The sequence below is a fragment of the Miscanthus floridulus genome, chromosome 16, assembly GCF_019320115.1.
Source record: "Miscanthus floridulus cultivar M001 chromosome 16, ASM1932011v1, whole genome shotgun sequence".
NCBI lineage: Eukaryota > Viridiplantae > Streptophyta > Magnoliopsida > Poales > Poaceae > Miscanthus > Miscanthus floridulus.
In genome coordinates, this window is record NC_089595.1 from 49480156 (window position 1) to 49494939 (window position 14784).

At 40.4% G+C, this 14784-nt stretch overlaps 1 pseudogene; it reads right to left on the reverse strand.

Moving 5' to 3' along the window:
- Positions 1-526: 526 nt before the first annotated feature.
- On the reverse strand, positions 527-13931 carry LOC136512387 (SEC14 cytosolic factor-like; annotated as a pseudogene).
- Positions 13932-14784: the final 853 nt, after the last annotated feature.

Below are 14784 nucleotides of genomic sequence, written 5' to 3' on the forward strand. Positions count from 1 at the left end.
TAATGATTATTATGATAGTTTAATGGACAAAGATTTTCAGTTTTAGAGTTGGATGGCCAACATAAAACCTTGCCTATAATTGGAAGGCCAAAATAAAACTTTGCCTATAATTGAAAGGCCAAAAATAGCTCTCTCATATCAATTAATTGGACTAAAAATCCAAATAAATCCAATGCAAAGAAAATCTTGAGCAACATCATGAGACCATTATAGTTTTTTAGGATTTGGAGATCCGTAGATGGTTCTATTTCACAACCTTTCATACTTGCTTCATGGAACCAAGGTCGAAAGGATTGAAAAGTCAGTCATTTAGAACCCCTGATGAAGGATTCCTCAAAAAGTTAAGGATTAGTAGCTATTTTTCAAAATTCATTTCGAAAAAGAGTTAGTTCAATATGATACATATGTGAGAAAGTTAATAAATGAAGGAAGTCGAGTTCTTCTTTCTTGTACCACATAGGAGCCATGCGAGATGAAGGTCTCATGCATGGTTTTGCATGAGAGAAAGAAGTGAGGAATCCACTTTTTGACTCTAACTACCCCACTCTAGTAGTTGCTTTTCTTTCTGTTACTTCGGAAGTAGCTCCTTAAGCTTTAGCCACGTGACTTCTCAATATTCCTTTTTATTTCTCATCGAACCAATGGCATCTTCTAAAAATCCTAGCTATTCTTAGCATATCTATCTTCTATTACTCAAACAAGCATGGACATATGTTTTCATCATAATTTTATCGGATAATAACTATGCTCACATGGCTCAGAGCAATAGGGTAAAACTAAAGTTTCAATCTCTGTCCGGTTTAATGATATTCTTGCACTCTTCAAATAGAACTGGAGTTTCTTGTGCTCTTCCTTCATCACAAAGAGGAGGCCTCGCCATTGTCGTATGTCCAAGCTCCCCGTATCTGATCTCGTTGTTTCATTCTCTCTACATACATGTTGATGTCAAAGTCAGCTGTGTTTCTTCCTCCAAATATATACTCCAGTTTGTCAAGGTCAAAAATGTCGCCCATTATCTTCTGGCTCTCTGAATTGTTGTTGTACACAAATTTCACTTTTTCATTCATTCTTGGCTCTAGGAAGTGTTTCATTATCTACAAAAGAGAAAAACCGTTAAATAGGAATACTACAATCACAACAACTCAACAATGTGAGAGCCAAATAAGGTGTTTCAGTTTATTGTTTTGGTTATTGATAAGTGTAACACCCTAAAAATTTGCATATTTTTGAAATAGGAGAAAATGTTTAATTATGCATTTTTGTGGGAACTTGAACTTAGGAAAAATAATAAATTTTGTTAAATTAAAATCAAATATAGGTTAACATATATGAGTGTGCATTCATGTTGTTGCATAATATTTTATATTGCTTGGTTTGAAGTCGGGTATCAAATTGAGTTGAAATTTCATTTTGAAATTGCTTTGGAAAAATTAGAAAAGGAAAAAATGAATTTCTTTCCTCCTTTCCCGCTTCTGGCCTGTTGGCCCGTTTCCTTCTGCCAGCCCGTTCTTTCCCGCGCCGCGCGTGTTCTCCTCTCCTCCCCACTCGGGGCGAAGCCCAGCTTGCTTCTTTCCGCGCCGCACCTCAGTGGCCCAGCAAGGCGCCCGACCCAAGTCTCTTTCCCTCCTACCGGCTGACATCCCAGGCCCAGCCGTCAGGCACCTTCTTCTCCCTCGCGTCGTACTCCAGTCGGACACCACGCCGATGTCCGTGTCTGGCTCTGCTACGCTCCGTGCCTTGCCTCCCAAGCAATCTTTGCCTCATAAATAGCCGGGGCCGCCTCCGCCGCCTCCCTATCCCGCCTGGCCGCAAGTTTTTCGCCTGTGCAAGTCTGCAGTCGTGCCTCGCCCTAGCGCCGCCGTGAGAGTCGCCGACCACCGAAGCGCCACGCTGCCTCCGTTGCTCCTCGCTAGCTCCTCTTGGGTCCGGTGAGTTCCCCATCTCCTCCTCTATCTCCTAGTGCTTCTTTTTTGTTGAACCGAGCACTGTTGGCCGAAAGCCGAAGCTCCGATGAGCCGGCAATGGCACCGCCGTCGCAAACCTCACCGCCGGCCCTGTTCCGGCATGGTTTTCTCTCTCTCTCTCTCTCCCCGCCCGGTTGCATCTTGACCATCCAGTTCTAATCCGATGGTCCCAAATCCAAGATACCCCTTCGCCGCCAATTTTTCAAAAACACCCTTACAATTACTTTAGACTTAACCCGTAGTCCAAAGCGCATTTTCAGATTCCATTTTCTTCTTTTGAAAGCGTATTTTGGTTCGTTTAGATTGAAAATACGTTTTTAGTTATTTTCAGTTTTGCCACTCAACTTGTTTTAGCCATAAAATCTCCATTTTAACTCTGATTTATGGTTTCATTTAGTGCAAATCGAATCATCTAGAGTGGAAGAAGCAATTCCCCCACCGGTAACAAATGGTGATCCATTAAGTGGAGGAAATAGTAATAGAAAGAAAACCAAAGAGTTTCAGCTCCACTAGATAAACCACTTCTATGAAGAAGGCAGAGCCGGAGCTATTCTAGGAGCTAGATGTCTACCAAACCAGCCCTAAACTGTAGCTTTACAGTTCTCTCAAGTTTAAGTTCTAATTGGCAAATTAATCACACTACCACCAAAATGATTTTAGGAGATAGTCTCTCTGATTGATAGAGACAGACAAATCAAGAGACCGTCTCCATAAATGGCCAGACAACCTCTAGGCAGATGCCTGCCTCTAAAAATCATTTACAGACATCCTAAGGCACACATCTTAACGTGCATTCACTACGTAGTAAAACGTTTTTAGGGGCGGCTGGTAACCATTTGTAGGGGCGGTTTTGCCAGCCGCCCCTATGAAAGGGTGGCTACAAATCATGTATTTGTAGGGGCGGTTCTCAGACCGCCCCTATAAATCAATTTGTAGAGGCAGCTGGTGTTACCAGCCGCCCCTACAAATGGATTTGTAGGAGCGGTTGGTACTGTAGCCGCCCCTACAAATCAATTTATAGGGGCGGTCTGGAAACACCAGCCGCCCCTACAAATCGATTTGTAGGGGCGGCTACAGTAACAACCGCCCCTACAAATCATTTTTCCGCAAAAAAAAATTAAATTTACAATTCAAATTCGACCAGAACATATATTTTTCATCATGACTTGTACTGAAACTCAATGACAATACACATTTATTTATACCAGATTATAACAAATATTCCATGACATGTCTTCCAAATGCGAATTGTAGTAATACATATCAAATCAAATATAAAAAAATATCAAGTCAACTAAAAAATGCTAACTAGTATGCTCAATGCCTTTATCATAGATAATAGCACAATCAGGAAACCCAAATTTATGTCCCGGAAAAAAGAAACTTCTGAAATATTCACCTTGTGAACACTTCTAAACGCAAGCTGCACAGATACCAAGTATCGGAAGGAACAAATAACAGATGGTTTCGCTTAAAAAAACAAACAAATGACAGATGAAAATGCATGTAAACCATTGCCACATGCATTGTACCCTATGTCCCTGTGTAGCCCATCTCTCTTCCTCTACAAGTCAACAGGTTTCCTCCCATTCCTGAGCAATAATCCCACACTTGCTTCCGGCATCTACACCACACAAAAAAAAAGGTATCAGAATTTCGTTGAAAATGGGCAAGCAGGATGCTGTGAGTTGTGAAAGTATGGTAGGTGCCAATACGAACAAACATGGCACAGCATGGCAGGTGCCAATGCGAACAGAAAATTTTTTATCTAATTTGATTCCTCCTTTACATAATCGAAACCAGCATAGCACATTCAGAATAGAAAAATTGTACATTGGCTCTTGTTTGTTCTTAAATTTTCAAAAATTGTCCACTTCATGTGTTTTTGATAATATCTGAATGCTGAACTCTATTTTTTCTCTAGTACCAAATAAAGGGATATATTTTATTCGTGTTCAAATATAAAGGGAGAAATGAAATCAAAGACCAGGCAATCTATAGGAGTATATCTCAGAACAAGGCAACTAAGGCCATTAGGCCAAGCAAATAAGAAAGAACCCAAAAAGAAACTGAAGTTGGGCTCACTTGTGATTAGTGCATTTAACTTACGAATTTGAGTCCCTTTTAAGCATTGGTGCTATCCATTGCAGAGCTAGTGGAAGAACAAAACCATGTATAGCAAGTGACGGCAATGACTCTAGCAAACTGAGCTGCAAATCATATGTGAAACAAATGTCAGATGCTCTAATCTTTTTGCAATATGTGATGATGTTTGTGTTGCTTTTGCAGTTGAGGCAAAATAGAAATGTAGCATGTTCCAAAAAATAAAACAGCATTAGCACTTGCAGTTAGGTACATATCAGATAACTGGAACCACAATTCAATATGCCCGACCACTTGTGCCACTGGTGATTAATGGAAGTGAGAACAAGCAACTATTGCTCAACTTGGAGACAACATGGCTGGGACAATCTACAATGTGAGAAGGCGGTTGTGGGGAAGAGGCTAGGCCTAGTGGAGGTGAGAGCTGCCAACAATGTGGTGCCACCAGGCAGCGCTAGGGGATTGAACCTAGGTACCCTTTCATGTCACCAGAGCCTCCTCCATCACAAGTATGTATGCACTAGCAGTTCTCAATTTTCCTACTTCTGGTTCACAAGTATGTATGCAGAAGTACCAAGTTTTGGATGCATTACCAAAACAGATGCTACAATTCAGGGAGCAGTGTAGTTCTCCTGATACCCATGCAACAAAAAGTACAAATAACACGTCAACAAGGATACCAGGACATAAAGAATACTAAACAAATTCTGGAGATGAATCTCACAATTATAAATTGCTCCAGGACATCTGCATTCAATTTGCTAATTGCATATTCTGACGCAATTAGTGGGTTTGCTAAAGCACCAGAATAGCCAGTAGAATGAAGAGCCTCCAAAAGGATTTTTTACAAGAAATCAACCCGCTTGACAAAGTATGCTAGCTTTCATTGTGAAACTTGAATGAGATTGTAATACCATTGCTGTAACATGGATTGCTGAAACAAACCGTTTGTTTTAGCAAAGGAAGGAATTTTACCTTACATGTGTCGATGGGACTAGCAGCTGCAATTTTCAACACCTTACTACCTTACATGTGTCGATGGGACTAACATCTAATTAATCAGGTCAGGAAATGTAAGTGATAGAGCAAGTGGACTTGTGCAGCAAAAATTTAAGGCATATAGCAATGTGTGGCTACACTAAACAACAAAAGAGGCATATTTCACTCCACCGGAATATAAAAGTCAAGTAACAGGGCCGGCGAGCGGAGCAGAGTGGACTCATTCGGGAGCTTACCGCGCAGCCGATGGTGGGGTTCGCGGCGTTGGATGCAGACCGGAGAGGGAGGGAGCCGGAAAGGGGCGGACGTCGGCGGACAGGAGCTCCGGCGAGCTCGGATTCGCGACACTGGTTCGAGCCACGAGATAGCGCGGAGGATGCAGCGTGACGCTGTGGAGCCATCCGAAGAGGAAGGAGGGCCCGTGCTGCTCTGAGCAGAGAGATCGACAGCGGCGGACCTTGGCTCGACGATGGCTTGCGGCAACGCCAAAAATGCCCCTCAGCTCCTAGGCTCACATATCAAGCCCGCGCGCGTTCGGACGATGGACAGGTCGCCGACAAGAAGGATCCGCCGCCTCGCGATGCGACCACAAGCAGGTCAAGGCGCTGCGGATCGGCGAATCGCGCCCAGATCTACCGGAAATGGAAGGAGCCAAGGAGGTCAAGGCGGGGTAGGGTTCCAGGTGTGGGTGGCTCACCTTGAGGGCGCCCAGATCTACCGAAAATGGAAGGAGCCAAGAAAGCCATGCCCGGACACCCTCCGCGCAGCTCAGGCCGCCAATCCCACGGATCCAGCCCCTAGGACCTCAGATCCGGTCGCCACCGCGCTTGCATGACCGCAGTCCGGTCGTCACCACGCGGAGGGGAGGCGAGCTCGGACCAGCCACCACCGGATCCGGCCGACGAGCATGCGGATCCGGTCGTCGTGAGATCTCGCTCGTCGCTGGCAAGCGGCCAAGGGCCCGGCGAAGCCCCTCGGCACCTGGCGTAGCGTGGGGGCGGCGAGAGAGTGTGAGAGCGCACGGGGGCAGCAGACGTCTGGGGCGGGGCGGGGGTACTGTAGTTCGCACAGTAGGGGCGGTTCGTGATTGAGCCGCCCCTACAAATAGAAATACAAGTGGCGGCTGGTGATTGAGCCGCCCCTACAAATCCGACCTATTTGTAGGGGCGGCTCGTATCACCAACCGCCCCTGCTGTTCTATTTGTAGGGGCGGCTGGTCTCGTGGCTTTCGAACACGCCACTGTAGGGGCGGCTCCATCACCAACCGCCTCTACAAAAAAATTTGTCCCGTTGCTAAAAATAGTTTTTCACGTAGTGATTTACACCTCTTTAAATGGCATTGACTGACATAGGCATATTAAGGGGCGGCATAGAGATGGTCACATGCATGTCGGCGATTAATAGTGAAAATGCTTGTTGTAGTAGTGTCAGTAGAATATATAATTGTGTCCTACTATAGACGTAATTAAATTATTTGAAATTGAGAATGTTCTCTTCTAACTATCCTAATATGACAAAGTTTTTTTACAAGTTACTTGTGTCTAAGTTGAGGATGTTCCACCTTCCTGGCCGCATATAGTCAATTCCTTAGTTTCAAAGGATAATTATTTGTTTTCTTATCAAGTATGTCACTCACAGTTACAAAGCAATATAATGCAGAAACATATAAAAATATGAATCGTACTATAAATTTTATGCACTGATAAGTTAGCTTAAAATTTGACTAAGTTCTAGTAAAAATTTATATTTTTATTTAATTCTTAAAATAAAATATTAGCTGAGACGACAGAGATGGTACATTTATTGTTCATGATTGTCGGGTCAATGAAAATGGTGTACTTGATATCAATCCAGGATAATATTGTTGAATTATGTGTAATGATTGTCGGGTCAATGAAAATGGTGTACTTGATATTGTCCAGCCTTGGAAGTCAGAGATCCAAACAACACTCTCTTCTTCTGCATCTTCAGAATACATGAGCAGGTTTTCCAGGTTATACACTAGATACTTTAGATGATCCTTCTCTGAAGTTTTGGTCTGTTAGACAAGTGAGAGGTTAGTAAATGAGATGCTAAAATACAATTAAAGGAAGTGGTTGAACAGAACCATGTCCTTGTTTTACAACTATTTTTAGAGAATATAAACCTCATAGTCTTCAAATTACTACAGAGCATAGACACGAAACTATTTTTTTTCTTCACTACCACAAAATTTAGAACTTGTTTGGACATTTATATAGTCTCCAAATGAAAACCTGTTACCTTCTAAGTTTTCTATTGTACAAAACAACAAAAGCACTACAATGTGTTTTTTGTACATATTTTACTCATACAATAATTGCTCTAGTTAAAATAGTTTGATTTCATATTTCCATCCATGGTGCCCTTCTTTTAACAAATTTTTATGTAAGTCAATACAGCTTCAAGACTAACATGTGAACTGTATTTTGTTTTTGAACGAGTATAGTATCATGTATATTATGTATTCTAGTTACACTCGGACTTTATTTAATTAAATCAAATAAATTCTAATTAATACTCTTATTAAATGCTAGATGCAATGCAGGATTAGTCAGAATAAAATTTTGACAAAATCTTTACTCAACTTAAATAGCTGACAATTGTGTATTCATCTTCCGCGGATAATATTTCCCTAGAAGAATCCTTTCTAGGATTTTTAGATGCAAATGATGCTCAAGCTATTTCCTCGCTTACAAGGAGATTTGAACAATATCAGGATTACCAAAAGAATTTTGGTTTCTTATTTACTTTAGACTCACTGTGGTCATTGGATAGTAAGAGCTTGAAATCTTCTTGTGACAATCTTGAATCAGCCCTTAAAAGAGATGGGAAATTTGATATTGATGCCAATGAACTATATATAGAGTCGAGATTTCTTCAAGATTTGTTCCAAAAGAAAATATGGGTCCTCTTGAAATTCTTAAGTTTCTAAAGTGGCATGATTATATTCCCAATGCAGCTATTGCATATAGAATTTTATTGACCATTCATGTGACTGTTGCATTAGCGGAGCGGAGCTTTTCTAAGTTGAAGCTATTGAAGTCATACTTGTGTTCTACAATGACACAAGAAAGACTTAATAGTTTGGCTATGATAGCACTTGAGAGTGGATTGTTGGGGAAGATTAATTATGAGCATATTATTGAAATTTTTTTTTCAAAGAACACTAAAAGAATGATGTTATTCAAGTAAAGATTCTGCAAACCAAGAGTTCAAAAGGTACTATTCTCGATATATGGCATTTGCTATGTAATAAATACATTATTTTGGTTATATTTGGTACTTTGATTCAGGCCTCACTTAGAGCTTTGTACCGGCCTAGAAATCAGACCGCACGGCCCTGAACCTAACGACATCAATAAGATCACTATATTAAGAAGTGAAAACTGTGCCGCCCCACCTAGGGTGTACCTCTGCAACTGACATTAATTTAATTTTTGTTCATATGATCAGTATAATCGTATTTATAGCTTTTGCGGATACATATACGCATGCTTATCAGAAATATCTTGTTAATTTTTAGATTAAAATGACCCTAAATTTGGCTAACTGTTTTACACAGTATATGCTGTAAAAAATAGTACCACCCCATACTATTTAAATGGACAGGAAATAATTGTTTCATTACTCTGCAGGAATTGATGCTGCGGAGTATACTTGAAAAACTTGACTGTACCTTTATTGCTGGAAGTGTTACGAAAACCATTCTTCGGTTCTTGTCAAGGTAGTCAGGTATGTACGCTCTCTTTGCCTCATTCTCACTATCGGCAATGCTTTCCTACAATTGATTCCAAACAGAATGTTTGTTCTAACATAAGATTAAATGATTCATAGAAGCGTTTTTGCAGTTACTAAAGGCTATAAGATCAAGATATGCACCCAACGAATTTTCTCTGGCTTGTACTGACGTCTCCAACTGGTAGCTTCTTTGAGACTCTTAGTAGCTTTCATCGTACTCCAGTTTCTTGCTCGGAGGAACCGGCGGATAGTGGCATCCGAAAGGAAGTTTGGCATCTCTGTCGGCAGATCGCCAAGGAGCTTCCGGACCTCATTTATCTACAGGCTCCGAAGATCATAACTGTGAGGTGAGATGTAAGTCGCATTGTCACCGGCTTTTGCGCATACAAGCTGGTCATATTCGTCAATACATATTTTTTAAGGAAAATTCGCTAGCAGTCCTTAAATTTATGCATGGGTATTATATCCAGGTCCATAACTCTCGATTTTTTTTATGTTTGAGTCCCTGAGCTGCACTGCAGCGTCAGTCAGGTCTCCAACTCTCGAATTTTGATATCTCAACCTCCAAACTTATATGGCGGTGTCATCTAGCCCCCGAACTTGCTTGTCAACACATATATGGCGCTGCTTTGACATGCTAAATGTGTGTTGACATGAGAATTCGGAGGGCCTAGATGAAACTATTGTATAAGTTTAGAGATCCAAATACTAAATTTTGAGAGTTGGGGACTTGATTGCCATCACAGTACAAGTTCAATGACTTATTAGACAAAAATTTCAGAATTAGGGACCTAGATCACACCACATTGTAGGTTTAGATGATTTTTTCTCTTTTATTCACATGCTTATAAAGAGAGAACAATTCTAGTATGTGGTGTTAGAGGAGCGAGAATACTATGCCTCAAACCATGATGTAAAGGTGTGAGAATATGCAAATATAGTGTGTGTGAGGATATTTCTGCACTCACGCATTGTCCTATTTAAGGGGTGGGTATTATTTGTTTCAGGATATAGGTTTAGCAGTTTTCTTCTTTCTGTACCAAAATTTATCATACTAAATAACCAAGTCATCCAATACCAAGACATCAACGCTAGATAAAAACACCGCACCAGGGGTGATGAGCTCTGCATCACTACCGGATCAAACAACAAACTAGGAGTGATGACCTAATCACTATGGGATCATATGTTGCACCAGCAGTATTGATCACTTCATCACCACCGGATCATAAGGTAGACCGGCGGTGACGTCCACTTTATCACCACCAGATCGTACTACATGTCGGCGGTGATGTCCACTTCATCACCATTAAATCACACGCTAGACCAGAGGTGATGGAAACGACATCACCAACGGATCAAACGTCGAGCCATCGATGATGAGTTTTGACAATGAAATTTGGTTTAGTTGGGGAATTTTAGGAGCACGTCTCGTTGGTTCTTGATTTGAGAGCAGCTGCCCCACCCTTCTTTAGGTACCCTAGGATAGGAATAGGAGAAAACCAGAAATCGAGACTAGTGTGGGTTCGAAGGCATCTATGGCAGTCCAACTTTCACTATGGAGGATTGCTTTGATGTTGGTAAGGGTGATTTGTGGGAATCACATCTGTTCAAAATTTCACAAGGGAACACTTGACAGAAGGAAACTAGGAGACCATTAGGCATGTGCTCCTGAGATCCATGGCTCGATGTCTTTGCTACTGGTATCACAAGTGCTTAAAATTTGTGGGAATCACAACTGCTTAACATTTCACAAGTCTCGGTCGATGTCTTTGCTACTGGTGTAAGTCGATTTTGTATTTGTTTAGAAGGAGTTGAACCACTTGCAATCGTTGTAATCAAACCATCATACATTTGGATGGTAGCAGTTGGGTACAGTAGCTGAACTCTGGGATGGTAGCAACCTGAAATGTACGTTTATTAGGAGGTTATAGTGGTTAGTAGATAGCGGATTGTTGTCCCAGACTCCCAGTGGTTAGAAGTAAAACATCTTGTTTGCAGTTAACTTCTATGACAAGAGGACTCATGGATTTGCCATTCATCTGGAGTCTATTCCTCACAGTTCTTTACCAATTAAGTGATCAATATTAGGGAAATTCAGCACATATATCTTCTTGCCATTTGCTCCCTAAAATCCCATCCAGTGTGCATTTCTTTGTTTGCTTGCTTTCTAGGAAGAGAACACAAACTACAGATAGAATAAGTAGATGGAAAAAGATTGACTTAACCTGCCTGTTCTGTACAGAACCTGAAACTCCATGTACAACACCTTTTCTCTGACTGTGCAGTACCTACAGAGATATGGGTGGTCCTATCTGCGATTGCTGAAGTAGAGTTTTGCAGTAACCTTGAAGCAATTGGTGATTTCGCTAAGTAATAACAAGAAATTTGAATGCATCAGTAAAGCTGACAACCATCATCCTTTGCTCGACGGAGCAATCAGTAAAGCTGACAACCATCATCAAGAAGGTGCAAGACGTACCAAGCAATCATGGATGGATCACTGGGTAGCCTTGGTCAAGAACAAGAGCGTTTCGTAGTACATAACACTAAACAAGGACGGATGGGAGATGGAGCCCCAAGTGAAATGCTTGAATTCATGATGAGGTTGCCTGATTGGATTGACCTGGATCAGAAGGCTATGCGCCCGGACAAGCTGTTGTCCTTCTGATGTAGTTTTTGTCTTGTGTTTTTAAGTCGTCTAAACTTGTTGTAAACTCTGTTGGCATGGTAAATTTAGCTTGGGCATGGGCCTATAACGTTAAGTGGCCTCGTCTCTCGCTCGGTGTAAGACTAGGGTGCGTTTTTACAGGCAGTTTCAACAGAAGTTTCAAATCTCAGTTTCTAGTCTAGACTAATTTTCTCTCCATGAAACTATTTCATCATACTCCCACCGTCCCTAAATGTTAGCCGCCACAATTTGCGTGGTGATAACTTTGACTCAGTTTATAAAAAAATACGTGCAACATTTCTATCTCTAAATAAATTTATTAAAAAACTAGATTTAAATATCTATCCAATGATACTAATTATGTATCATAAATATTAATATTTTTTAATATATATTTAGTCAAAGTTGTTTCTCGGGAAGTGAAAACGATAGACATTTAGGGACGGAGGGAGTATGAATCTTTTATCTATTTTTACTAATACCATGTCATGCCAGTATATTTAATGCCATGAAATTCTAATGAAACCCCTACTAAGACTTGGTCTAATATTCTAAAAAAGATTATCATCGTACTGCAGCTTCACAAATTACAATCCATGAACACTTAATTACCATATATGTATTACAAAAGATTATGATAATATTTACCATCATTTGGTAGTTAATCACTTGAATGGCAACGTACATCATCTTAGTGTTCATTTACATCAAAATTTTAAGAAGGCGTTTTATTGCTGGCCATAAAATATTAATTAATTAATTTCCTTGGATTTTTTAAGCCATAATAATTATGTGATGCCATAGGTGTACCACACACGAATGTTAAAAAGGATTTGACTGATGAAATGGTTGAGTTAGCATGGCAGCCGAAGGAAATTAGCCTAATGATGAACCAATCTTTGCAGGAGACATATAAGGTATTCTCTCTGTCCCAAAATAAGAAGTCGTTCTTGCTTTCCGAGAAGTTAACTTTTTTTAACTTTGACTAATTATGTATAAAAGAATATTAATATTTATAATACATAATTAGTATCATTAGATATATCGTTAAATATACTTTTAAAATAAACTTATTTGGAGATATAATTGTTGCATGCATTTTCTATAAACCTAATCAAAATTGAGAAAGTTTGACATGCACGTATCCCATAATGACCTTTTTTTCTAGGACGGAGGGAGTATCTTTCTTCCATTTTGTCCTTTATACAGATTTCTTTTGTGTTCACACAATGGTTTATGTAGATAAAAGTTATATTGATACTACAACTTCAGCGTGCTTGTTGAGAATGTTCCCTTTTCTGCTGATGCAGATCCTTGATTCCGCAGAGAGTGCCGTTGATCACAGCTTGGCAAGAACGGCCTTATGAGCTTCCGATGCCTACTCGTTGGCTTTGCTTCCAATGGCTGCTAATCTTTGTGATGACCTGCATGTTTGTAATGGTGGTTCTGCTCATAAGGATCACTTGAAGGACGAGATTGATGGCTGGAGCAGGCACTCACATGTTCTAGGCACATTTGACTGTGTTTCATGGGCACTAACATGATGAGAAACCTTTCGGGCCCTTTCTTGGTCTCTAATAGTATTTTGTTTGTTTCTTCGAGTGGCTTCCAGAGTGTTTTGGTTAGTCTGTGTTAGTTTGATTTCCCATCACAAGGAAATAATATTCAGCATATCCAAGTAATACTAGTGCAGATGACCTGACTCTGCTTATCTGACTATTCTGTCAAATGATTGAACCTATAACAATGTTGCAGATCTCGTAGCCTTATCTGACTATTGACTACCACCAATCCACCATGGCAATTTATTCGGAATCAATGTTGCAGAATCGGATAAGGGAGCTCCTGTAGGCAGCCGTGGAAAGACAGCTAGGATTACGGGGTTCGGGGTTCCTCAAGTTCACGTGTCAATTGGATAGAGCTAGGATTAGTTAATGTCTATTAGAAAAGGTACTAAACTGCCCTTAAGAATAATTAATTGATTTTTTTTATCAATCAACGGCTATCAATATTTCTACATAGAGGAACCACCGGTTCCTCCTAAGCACAGAAACAAATCTCATATTATGAACATAAAGCTCCATCTTAAAGGTATCATGGTGGTTTAAGAGAAATGGCAGTACTATACACATTTGTTTTTTCTGAAATCCTCGCATTCAAATTTGATTATTTTCCACATGTTATGTCAAGCAACGGGGACGACATACCATTCTATGCCTACCCGGGCTATAAGTAGATCCCGTAAACACGTACCAACAATCAGTCAAAATTTGATCTCAGAAATCAATTAGAAGCTAAGACGACTTTGCAGGCAATTTGACCTTGAAACCAGTTGCTGAATGGCGTAGTTGCTGTCTTACCTTTCTCTGTTGTTCTTCTGAAGACGCTGGTATCAGCTGCGTTGGTTCATTCCTGCTCTTGAGCAGATAAGCCATGGCAACTGAATTACTAGTTATGGGTTCCTGGTTATAGCCAACATGGTATATGATAGTATAGAACATTAATAAAATATATGTTCGTGGTATCCTGCTGCTAGGATAATCCTGTTCTGTTTGACAGTATGGACATCACAAGAGATTAGTTATGTTGAGAACTCAGAACTGCATACGAAACATATGTGTTCTTATTTTCTCCTGAAGGAGACTCTTTCTGAGAAATAAATATAAATATGGCATGATTTGTCATATTGAATAACGGCTTATACAGTGATGTCAGACATCAATATTAAATGTATAAATGAAATCGTACAAGCATTGGTGGATGTATGTTGGGTTTTTGCCTGAGGTCCCTCGGAAGGGCCTCCGCTCACTCTTGCTTCTAGTAAATTGGAAGACTTATAAAGAGAGGAATTCACGCACTTTTCAGCAGAAAGAGTCGTCGGCGTTGGACCTCGTCCAAAAGATCAAAGAAGAGGCAAGGATTTGGGGTTTGGCTGGTGCAAAGTTTTTGATCGCCTTGATTGTGGCCGCCTAGTTCGCTCTCTTGTGATTATTTTGTGCTGTTTTGTATCTTCTAGCCCCTGTAAATAACCTCCCAGGGCTCCCTGCTCGTAATTTCCTTCTATATTAATAGAATCGGTGCAGTCTCATGCCCTCATTCAAAAAAAAGAAATCACAAAAGCATGACTACAGTGGGGTAAACGCAATAAAAACATATTCTCCAAGTTTGTCAGAGTACTAGAGGCGGCGGCAATGAATTTTTTCTTCCTTTGGATGACCTCATACTATTAGAATTAGTTTTTGAGTGGGATATTTATATGGTAAACAGTTTTTAATATGTGGTCTGATT